The sequence below is a fragment of the Stegastes partitus genome, unplaced genomic scaffold (assembly GCF_000690725.1).
Source record: "Stegastes partitus isolate 25-593 unplaced genomic scaffold, Stegastes_partitus-1.0.2 Scaffold1173, whole genome shotgun sequence".
Taxonomy (NCBI): Eukaryota; Metazoa; Chordata; class Actinopteri; family Pomacentridae; genus Stegastes; species Stegastes partitus.
Window position 1 is genome coordinate 167,910 of NW_007578904.1, and position 12,230 is coordinate 180,139.

Genomic DNA, 12,230 nt, shown 5'->3' on the forward strand with positions numbered 1-12,230 from the left:
AAAATTTTATCACATGTATAGAAACAAAATTGCCAAATCATATGTTGAGTACCTCTGATAACTTCCTACATGTGGACATTTGAGTGTTATTGTCATTTTAAAGATATCCGCAGACTAAGTCCAAAATACATTTATGTCCAAATTAGTCAATCCCAGGTTTAATTGCTTGCATAGGGACATTTTTTAACACACCTCTGCTTCTACAGCTGGCACAAAATGACTCCAGAACCCACAGCACACCACTCACTCATTAATTGTCTCAAAACGTCTGTGAAAAGTCGAGTGACACTCTCACAGGGACGACATGAGAGGACGTACTGCACAGTCACCAAATGGTGCATGTGTAGCCTTTATATATTTATTTTAGGCTCAAATTATGCTGATGCGCTGATAACAAAATGACCACATGCAGGCGAAGGAGAGTGGGCTCGACTGACCTTCCCCCATAAATATGGAGCTGCAGTGCTTCCGCATTTCTTCTCCACGATAGATGGAGTTCTGTTCCCCAAGCGGAGCCAAACAGGCATCATTTGTTCTTTTTATTATTATTATTATTATTCTTCTTTGCTGTCCTTGGTTTAAATAGATGAGCCAGCTAATTGCACTGTGATACAATGACTACAGAATCTCATTTATCTGAACCGCAGACACGTGAAACGGTCTGATAAACAAACGGCGCCTTTCTCCCACGTCTGATTATTCCATTTGAAAAACGGATGAGATTTTGAATACCTGCACTTTGCGACGTCTGAAGTTCTCCCCCAAGCTTACTTCACATTACGGATGTTATTCATAGACGTGCACTTCGGGGAGCGTCACTCAGAGTCCATAAAAAACTTCAATCGGCAACTAAATGAAAATAATAATAATGAATTGGGACATCACTTTTTTTTTATTATTTACCAATTAGAAAACATCTGAGCAGTTCTTCATTTGGCTTATTACCATTTATATGTTTATTATTATTATTATATAATTATAGTTAATCATTTGTTTTCATGCATGTGAGGGAAAAACTCTTATCCTGTCTGATTAGTTTAAATCAAAGGCGTTTATATTCGTTTCAAAATAACCATAAAGACAGAATACTGGCACCAAAATCCAAAGTCCTTTAAGCCTCTCAGAGGCTTTTTGGTACCATGAAGGTGCCCTTGAGCAAGACACTACCACACTGTCGTAGCAGAGGCTCTAAATGTGTGTATTTTTAGTTCTGAATAACAAAAAAAAAGATCCACCTATTTGCTGCCGAGAGAAATCTTAGAAGAAGCACTCAGTCTATAAGCAAACATGTCTCCTTTGTCTTGGTATCTAATTTCTTCAGTGTCTTATTATAAAATGTGTGCATGAAAATAACAAGTCTGAACCTGAGATCTATTATTGATTGTGTTTAATATATTTCATTTTTTCCAAATGGCAGACTGTGCTAAAAATTAGAGCCGTGTGCAGGTGGGAGAAGACATCAATAATCAGTCCGATAAACGAGCGCTTTCTCACTTACATGATTGTTTTCAACAACTTACAACACGACTCTATAAGGTACAGTCACTTTTAACAAGCTCAATATTTATTTATTTATTACACACTATATGCTCGGTTGTTGAATTTTGTGTTTATATAAAGTAAAATGTGAAAACTCCAAAAGATATGAAAGGGAAAAACAAATAGGCAGGCCCCGTGTGAAGATTATTCATCTTTTTGAAATCAAATCAAACAAATTAGCCTTAGCATTAACATATTTTAGCATACATTAACAAATGCTCCATTACGCTAGCACAGTGCACACAAATTAATGCACACCTCTGCTGTGCTACCTCCATTTTACTGCCTGTTTTGCCACCAATAAAGCAGTAAAAACGTACAAAATCAGAAGAAAATCATGTGGTTGCAGTGTCATTTAAGTGATTTAGTATTATACACCCATAAAGTTGGAATCATTATTGTTTTCAGACACATTCTTCTTTTTATTTCTATTACTACACATCATTTCTGACCAGGTGCAATGACTACATATTGAGTCCCAGTTATCCAGATGAAACCAATTCAGACTTTGGGATCTGACTAAAGAGTGGGACGTCCTGCCCATTGACACCATCAACCAGCTGGTGGACAGAACGCCACCATGTCTTAACACATTGATCCATGTCAGGGGGGACCAGACTCAATATTAGTGACAATTGAAAGAGTAATATTGGACATTCTAATGCATGAAATCCCCTCGATTATGTGTTTCCTGTTATATGACCAAGGTAGAAAAATTGAAACAAAACCCTTAATCCTATTGTTCAATATCCCAAATTTAGTTAAAGCCTGAAAACACAGTTTGTAAAATTGTGGTTCAGTTTTTATTGTAAATATGTATTGTATGTACATTGTGATATCAATAAAGTTTTGAGAAGACATACACTTTATCTATCAAGAATAAATCCCATTGATATTTCACGAGAGGAGGTAAACAAATATTTGATTCCAACTTTATGGGCGACAGTGTACTTTGCTAAAGTTTCTAGACTTAAATACAGAAAGCAAAGATGGTCGAAATCAAAGCAGCACAACACCACATATCCTGACTGTTAGTCTCTAATGTGGGTCAAGTAATAAACCCGCCGAATCCCTTCCAAAAAAACTTAGGTCAACAGCATCTTTTAACAGACTCCCACCGCTGAGAGATGCTATTCAAACCACGCTATTCATGCGGTTCGCTTCCACATCTTGAGTTTGTAATAAAGTCTGTTAAAATATCTCACGTCTGACGCCCAAGTCGAGTTCAAACCATCCTTGTAGAGCTACAGAGGACGTACAAAACTGTTCTCAACTGTATCGAACCTCTTGATGATTCAGCTCAACGTGGTGTTGATGAACTTCTGGGCTGCACGAACCAGTGAAAATGTCACTTCAACAGAAAATAAGCAAGTAAATGAAAGCCTACATAGCCACAGTGGATAATATGATCATGCAACTTTACCTTCATTTCCATCTTTTGTCCAGATTTTCTCTTTTTAGTCACAAAAAAATAAAATCCCCTCCTTTAACTGTTCACCGTGAGGCTACAGTTGTGAGTTCAGAAACCCTTTGCATGCCCAATCGGCAGTCTTTCCTTTGAAATCTCGAGCGTAGTTTCTATTCTGAAGCTCTTATGCAATGCAACATACAACTGTTGACAGGAAGCGACTGTTTTCTTAGCATGCAAGAAAAAAAAAAGATCATTTGAGTGAAAAAAAAAATGCAATATGTCACTCCTGCAGTTTACAATAACCAATTTAGTATTTCTTTCTCTTCTTGCCAGCATGATTCCACCCTCACAAACTTGTGACAATGTTTAGTGTATATGTGCGGCTCTCTTTTGAGTCATCCCAGCCCGCTCCATTCGGTCCTTTAATCTTGATTCAGACAAAGAAAATAACAATGCCCTGTGGGGAGCGCAGTTTTTTTTTTTTTTTTATCAAGTGCCTCTCTTGTGCTAAATCAGGGAGGAAAGATGTCTCTCACACACAACAGCCACACCCAGCGGAGCACAATACACCTCTGACAATGTGCTCTGGTGGATCTTCAGCGAAACAACAAAACCCCCCCACATACAAGAGTATTATCTGGCCTCGGAAAGAGGGACGATGTTTCCAGGCCTTATATAATCAGTACATTTAATAATGTAGCGGTCCCAGCGCTCGGATACCCCCTGAAGTTGGTTTGCTGTGTGGCGTTGCTCTTATTAAGCACTCAATTAAAGCCGCTCCCAAGGAGAGGCGGCGTGCAACAATGTTTGAATTACGAAACATCACTGAGCTCAGACTTTCTGTGAAGACTTTCCCCCCACAGGAACGCGGTGCCTTGAAACCAAAAGGCCTAGAAGTGACAGAGCATCATAAAGCATCTCCAAAGCGGGGGGGGGAAATTATTCTAATATGATTGGATTACAAATAGGGCATTTACAGAACCAATGAGACTAGATAAATAGAGCGGGAGATAGAGCTGTCTCGCTGTCTCGGATGTTGTTTTTTTTTTCGGATTTAAATATTAAAAATGAACACCGAGATGGGACTAGGTAGGCAACACAGCTATACACTCCTATTCCTGACAACAGAGAGCTCCCAGCACGCAGCCCGCCATCGCGTTTGATGGCGACAATAGAGCGTATTTTTGTGTAAATTACACTTATTCACGACCTTGCTTTGCTGAATCGAGCAACGATTCTTCATCAGTGGGTGGAAGATTTTTACATGTGCCAGATGAAAGATTTGTTTCAACCAGCTTTGTGCTGAGCAAGAAATGCATTTAGAAAAGCGGCTCTTTTTTTTTTTTTTTCATTGCAGTAATTGTATTATTCTTTTTTAGCACATCGAAGAAAGGAAATGCACAAAAGTGTAAGAGCTGGCCTTGCTGCGAGTTCACTGCATTTTTTTTTCTCTCCTCCTTCCCCACCATGCTGACTCTATAAACCACAATCACTTTCATACAGTGAAAACAAAATTCATCTTTTCTGTATCTGCTCGCTGGTGTGCTGACACTCCTGGAACACAGCCTAATCACAACTATTGTACCTTTTTTTCTTTCTTTTTCTTTTAGGAGTTTGGCTGAGAAATAAACGTTTTTTTTTTTTTTCCCAGGATTCCACTTGACAGGCGAGATTTCTTCGCCACACGCGGCTCAGCTTGTCAAACAACTCTATTATGCCAGATTCAAACGAGTAATGCATGGCATACATAAAAAAACCACACAGCACACTGGCAAAGCAGCATCGGGGGGGCCCGCAGCTTCCTCATCCATTACGGGTGCCACGGAAAATCGCACAGCGCTGTTTACTTTGAAAATCCAGCAGAGAGAAGCAAAAAAAAAGAAGCAGCCGCGCTAAACAAGTGACACCGGGCATTTGTTTTTATTTGCTGCTTGTTACTATGCAAACCTGCAAAAGAGTGATTTGAACCTTATCTGCGAGGTGGCTGCAGATATATAAAACTGTCAGATGTTACTCTGTCTGTGGGTTATATGAGGTCGGATGTAGCGATGGAGGGAAAGTCAGCAGCAGTGGTGGCTAACATGGAGGTCGAAACCCCTTCAAGTAAACATTATTAGTTTTTCTTTTGCTGTCCTTGTGAAACATATCATAAACAGGCTTCAAATGACAATAATTTTCACTAATCTGCAGATTATTTTCTCAACTATTTGATTAATTGCGTCTATAAAATGTCAAAATAAAGTTAAGGTTCATCATAATTCCACAGAGTCTGCAAGTCACAGATGCAAAAAAATTGTAATATTATATTTTCTATATTTTTATCTTATTTTATTTTACTTTATTTAACCTTCATGTTATACCCTGCCCTAATATTCTGTGTTGTCTTTTTGCTTTGTTGAATATTACTGCTTTAACAACTGAATTTCCCTCCTGGGATTAACAAAGTCAGTCTTAAGTCTAAATTAGAGCTGAGTCAGTTAATCAATAAACAAACAAAATAATAACAATTAACTGTTCATTGTTACTTTTTAAGGAACCTTTGATTGTTCCACCTTCTCATATGTGACAATTTAAATCTTCTCCTTGTCTTGCGTTTCAGTTAACGGAACATATTTTGGCTTTAAATCGACAAAACCACACGTTTCAGTTGTTTCTTTGACCAAATAGTTAATCGATTATCATCTTCATATTTTGTTTTCTCACATTTCTTTCGTCTGTTTATATCCCAACAGCCAAATCGGCCAAACCAAAAAGATTTACAACCACGTGAGAAAAGGAAAAAGCAGAGAATCTTCACACTTGAAGCTAAAACGAGAAGCTTTCTGGCATTTACAGCAAGTCACCGGTTTAGTTGAAGACATACAGCACCAATTCACAACATATGTGATCTCAATGTACTTCACATAGCAAGTAGGTTGAAGATGTTGCAAAATTACTGAGAGACACCCAACAAATCCAAAGGAAGTAGCTATTAATCTAAGTTGATTTTCTGTCAACTGATTACTTTGAATTTCTGTGTTCCAAACATCTAAAACTATCATAAGAAGCTGAACCTGAGCAGCTCCCAAGTTAAACACATGTATTTTGTGTCCAGTTGTGCTATGAAATAGTGATTCACAAGAAACAAGAGGTTGGGAAATATAGTTCTGGGAGTCGTGTTTTGCTTCAGTCAGTTACATTCCTTGACAGCAATCCATCGCTAAGGATCGGTCAGCAACAGATGTTAGAAGTGTGATGGGACACAAAAACCACGGTTTGGTCGAGGTCATGGTTTAGCTCGTCTTTGGTAGATGTATGCTGGTTTACTGGACGGCCATATTGGTCAACACTGCTGCAACTGGCTGCAACCAACTAATAGAGAATTTACAAAAGTCATTTAAAAATATATACTTTTTCCAATTAATAACTTAAATTGAACGCCCACTAAAGGGCAGAATTTAGAAAATTAACCGTGCTTAAACTGCATTAGCATTCGACAGCAGATGCATTTGATAAGTTCTGGACGACTGTAGCTAGTGTTGGCTTGTAAAGGGCTGATCTGCTGGTTGAAATCAATCAATCAATCAATCTTTATTTATAAAGCGCTTTTCATACTAGATATAATTCAAAGTGCTTTACAGATTAAAATCACCTTAAAATCATTCCCACCCTTCCCTCACGCACAAACAAACAATATCACACTCATACTCAACACACACACACACGCATACACACCAGCACCAACAATATGGACATGGGGCTGAGTACGGAAATGTTCTGGAACTGGTTCTCGATGACTTTCAGAGTATGGTTGCATCTCCACTGCTTTAAAAACACTTTGGTTTGGTCTGAATTGTTACCAAGAGGCTGCTTTAATACCACGAGGAGCACTGCACTTGTTCCACTGGTGTCGCAGGTGAACAAAGCCGGCATTCGCCTGATCCATCGTCATTGTAGTCGAGCAAGAAACCAGCAGAGTTTCATGATAGTGGAGGGTCTTTAAACTCTGGTTGGTCCGCGGTCGCCATAACTACGAGGCTGCACTGTGCACATGGGCTGAACAACATGTGGTCCTTTTGCTAAAGTTGCTAAAGGGAGGAACATGGGGTTTCAAATTGAGTCCTGCGGAGACACATGCAGTGTACGCCTGTGCCAAACCGAAAACCTCCCGCACGACTACGTGTACCGCTGCATCCCCAACAAGTGCACACAAAGAGGTGTAGCAACCCGTAAGACGAAGCAACAAGTCGCCTCTGTGCACGGCTAAAACAGACTGATGGTGAGACTACGGTCATGATTAATGCAGAGCGCCCATGTGGCTGTAATGTCAGTACTTGCAGGATATCCGGTGACAAAACAAGTCAATGTGAAGAGTAAAAGCATCACGAGGCCCCCGCAACACACACACACTGAAAACTCACAGAAACACACATTCTCCCCATCTCCTGTTCCTGAACAGACATGAAATAAAAATGACCACGGTGACACGTTCCTCGCGAAGAAACCACACGATGAAATTTTCATGCCGCTGCCTCCGAAGCGCACCTTTCCCCGGGTACTTTTAACGTCACTTCTGTACTCTGTCACTCGCCTCCCAGGATGTCGCCGACCATTAAAGGGCTGTCTTCCTGTGAGGCTGCATCTGGTGGGAGCCACGGCCACATCGGATAGCCACCGGATATCATTAGATGCCCGTCAAACAAAGGCAAGATTACACAGCAATTACCATTAACATTTGTGTAGCATGAGCTGAAGCCAGCAGGCAGTTAATTGTGCTCGTCTGGAGCATCTTGATTACGCATCCTTCAGTGGAAAGTTTTCGGGCATTTGTTAGTTAAATTAGATGCACAAGCTACCCTCCACTCCCCAGCTCGTTTAAAAAAAATATTAAAAAAACTTAAATATTTATGCTAAGATCTCATGAGAGTCTCTTGTTTCAGGGGAGATATCGCACACTGAATCAACACTCAGCTGAAGAATAATCCCCGATCCTGAAGCCTTCTGAGGTGAAGCGTTTCTTCTTTTCTCTCTGCTAACCTTTAGAATAAGTTCAGCTCTTGTCAAGGAAGATGACAAGATCACACACACACACACACACAATGTTGAACGAACAATGTACATACATCAACAGATTGGTGCTCCTGTGCAGCACATGGTCTGCTCTGCCTGGTGTTATCATCACACTGACACATTTTCACCTGACTGTGCCTACACACACACACACACACACACACACACACACACATAAGGCTTATTTTTATGTTTCCACAGCTGAAAAACTCTGCAGGAATCGCTCTCAGTTATCATTTGAGTGGCAGACGTTTGGCACCTCAGATGTGCTGAAACTGCACAGATGCTCATCTCTATTAAACACATTAAAAAGGGGGGTTTATATGGCATTTGCTGGCCATTACACTCCCAACATGGACAGCTCATGTAGTGACTGGCAGATGCACTGATGAGCACCATTAAGGCGGTGATGGAGTGACAGAGAGGCTGATTTATCCTGATCTGCACCATCAAGCAACATGAACTAAATGTGAATGGAAATCTTGGAAGTTTCTGGTGACTTTTTTTTTATCCAAAAGGCGCACGAACCGACATGGGTGTAGCTTCCACTATTCGAGGCTGATTCTAGAGGATGTGTACGAGCTGTATTAGGGGTGATCTCAAGTTTTTTTTCCTGGGCTTAATCCCGCAGCATCCAGGACTTTAGACGGATTCCGTGGTAGGTGGTCAGCAGCAGCAGCAACGGCGGCGGCGGCGGAGGCGCAGGCGGCGGAGGCGTAATCAGTGAAATCCGCAGGGATTACTGAAGGGAGGGTCAACGCCGGAGGATTACTAAACATCTGCACCGATCGGAGAGACGCTCACACACACACACTCGCAGATTACTTTCCTTCCACCATGATAGTCCCACAACAAAGTAGACACAGTGAAATGAGATAAGCGGAGGGTGAAATTCCGAGAAGGCAATCCCCGTCTGGCTGCGTCCTTTTACGCAGGCTTTATTGTAATCTTGGAGAGAAAAAAAAAAGTTAGGATGAAGACTGGGGGGCTTCATTTGTTCCTGGGCTGCCACTGACTGCTGGAGCGGATGGAAATTGAAGTTGAGAGATGCTGAAGTTTGGTCACCATGTGGAAGAAATAATGCCATAATAATAATAAATAATAATAATCTTACCTGCCCTCGCGGCAGCAGCGTCTCCGAGGAACTCACAGCCACAGATTAATCCGTATTTTTTGTCACCAAACAAAAATTGTGCACGCAGACATCACTGTCGAGTGGCGGCGACGCTCCCGGCCAAAAATAGCCCCTCCGTCTCCGACTTGTGCGCAAAAATAAAAAAGATGCTGCGCCTTTCTTTTGTGTATCGCAACATTCACGAGCTGCGCTGTGGTGTTCTGTGCGGCACCACCATCCCTGCCCCTCTCTCTCTCTCTCTCTCTTTATCTCTCTCTCTCTCTCTTAGTGTCAGTAGCACAAGTAGCTGACGGCGTGGCGTCTCGCAGGTCGCATATTGGAAAGTGAAGCCTCGGTGTGCGCACTGGCTCCGATGCGTCAAGTCTCACCCTCCCTCTCTCTCTCTCTCTCTCTCTCTCTCCCCTCCTCGAACCGTGCTGGAGCGGAGCGGGACGCACGCAAAGAGGAGAAAGCCAGAGAAGGAAGGAGGAGAGAGAGAGAGAGAGAGAGAGCTCTTGTCTTGTCTGTCTCCACTCCCGACCAGCCTCCTCGCTGCTCCGGCCATCCAAGCGGAACAGACTCCCTCCTCCTCCTCCTTCTTCTCCTACTACTACAAGGCTACTACTCCTTCCTCACCTCCTCCTCCTCCTCCTCCTCCTCTTGCTGCTGCTGCTGGGATGTCCAAGCAGTCTTTGGATGTTGATGGACCAAATACCTTTGGGCTGGCTTGTTATGCTGTGGCAAACAGCCGGTAATACCTGTCAGCAGCAGTGGAAATAGCACCTCACTGACACTCTTGAGCCTCTTTTTTTTATTTTATTGAAGATCAAATTCAATTTTTACAAATTTAGGATGATGGGAGGTGTGGTTAAGTACAGTTTGGAGACTCAGTCCTACTTTTTTTTAGAGCTCAGAAAGTACTGCTGCTCCATATGGGAAGGGGCAACAAAAAAATAAAAAGTAGTAGTTTATAACTGAAGTGTTTAGTGTCTCCAGCATAGACTGTGTAAAAGATGGACTTAGCTACCGTGACGTCACCCGTTGGTTTCTGCACTGAGAAAATGAAGCCAGAGTTTTGTTACTTCCTGGTTGACATCTTGGATTTTTGGAGCCAGTGACGCAAAAATCGTCAGAGGGGGGCGGAGCCATAGGAGCAGCGATTGGTCAGACGGATTGAGAAGCAGGCCCTCTCTGCCCCGCCCACATTTACCTCCTTCTGCTCGCTTCCTCTGTATGGTCGCTGCTACTGTCAATCAAGCCAGCCACGCCCCTTGCATAGGCAGTATAGGCAAATGCTAAAGGCGCCGACATCCACAAGAGGAGGAGGGAAGTGGCCGGAATGCACAGGCAGCATTAGGCTGCAGATTTCACATTGGTTTATACATTATGAAGAGAGTAAAATAGTGTGGCGCCTAATAAGAAATAAGAGGAAGAATCACGGGAAAAGACACAGGTATGGTAAGGTCAATGTGATGGTATTAATTAGATTAAGCAGGGTTGTTGCCAGTGTTATAGCAGAGAAACGGCCCGTTACGCTGCTGCTTGAAAAAAATTGCGCCGCAAATTGTGCCGATATGCTGTTTTTGAGGGTATTTAGCGGGAAAATGATAATTTCACCATGTTGATTGTACCCAGCTAACTGACGTTACATTAGCATCTTAGCTGCTAACGTTAGCAGCAAAGACGTTAGCGAACCATCTTCACCAAGATGTCGGTAGAGAAACTGCATCAGCGCTTGTGGTTTAATATTTGCATGAATACACGCAAGTTAGCCAGAGAGTGTTGCTAAGACATCCCCCGCTACGCTAGCAAACATTTCTGGTGAGAACCGTGTTAGGTTAATGGATCATACTTACTGTTGTCAGAGCAATGCTAACATGCTAGCTTGTTTTGGACAATAGCAGCATTGTTTATAATCACTAAATAGCTATAGCTGAATAACGTCAATATGCTACCACCACCCTAAATCAATCAGGGCTATTTAGAAAGTCAATATCAGGCCTGTTCAGGTTTTATTTTAAACTGTTGAATGTATTTTCCCTGCTGTCTGTTAAAATGCTTAGCTTTCCTTCCTCTTCATGTGCTATAGGGTGCTATATGTAAAGGGCTGCACAATGTTGGAAAAAACTGACATTGTGATTTCTTATAAAACTGTGATATATATTGCAATATATCAAAAAATACAGGAACTTTCAACAGATACATGAATACTTGAATACATGCATACAGTTTGTGTTACTGTATAAAAATTAAGAGCGACATTCACTGCCACCTACAGTCTTGCCGAGGGCACCAAATTGGTCAAGGCCGGCCCTGTCTACAGCCCACTGCTCATTTGTGCTTAAGGCCTGTACAGCGTTGTTGATACCTCACCTGTGATGTGGAGCCTCTTGCTTTTCATTTCACTGCCCACATGGAGGCAAGTCACCAACATTTAAAGAGCAAATTAGGAGCAACAAAAGTTGACCTGAAGTGCTTTTCAGTAGGGAAATAAGATTAATGTTGCAGTTTTACCTGACGTGTTTAAATGTCAAGGTTAAAACCTGTACAATAATATCCTCGTTCCTACATCACCACACATACAGCTTTTCCAATGTTTAGTTTTAAAGTCTGAGAACATAGTGTTCTGTGTGTTTTGGCCGTGTTGGCAGGTTAGAACGGTCCATCTGAGGCTGCAGCAACACGTCATGTAGAGTTTCTCGCGGAGCCTATTTTTCATGTGTGACACGCTCTCAGCGAGGACAGACAGTGAAAACATCTGTTAACAATCACACCGACATCAGACTGGCAGCATTACATAAACGACACCTTTCATTATAGTCTCAAGGTCTCGGATGCATCTGAACACGTATGAAAGAAAATATCAGTGTTTTTTGAAATCGTCTTGCTCTTGCATGTAATTGCGGAAGAAAGCGGAGGCTATAAGTGCACTAGTCGGAGTATAAACCCCATGCAGGATCCAATTCTGTCCATTAGCAAACGGAACAGTAGGTGAAGGGTATTTCTCCAGTGCACACTCTGCTTCTATCTAGCTCATTATGAAGGTAAACTAAATATAAATTAAAATTATACTTTAATTAAATCAAACGCTATTACTGTCGACCATTATCAAAGGCA

At 41.8% G+C, this 12,230-nt stretch overlaps 1 protein-coding gene across 2 annotated transcripts in view; it reads right to left on the reverse strand.

Annotated features, from left to right (window-relative positions):
• The window catches only part of LOC103368562 (contactin-4-like), a 173,632-nt gene extending 164,165 nt beyond the window's left edge, over positions 1 to 9,467 (reverse strand). For both annotated transcript variants that reach the window (XM_008296971.1, XM_008296970.1), the window contains exon 1: positions 9,114 to 9,467. The gene's annotated coding sequence lies outside the window, so the exon portion shown is untranslated. The remainder of the gene's footprint in view (positions 1 to 9,113) is intronic.
• Between the last annotated feature and the right edge of the window lie 2,763 nt (positions 9,468 to 12,230).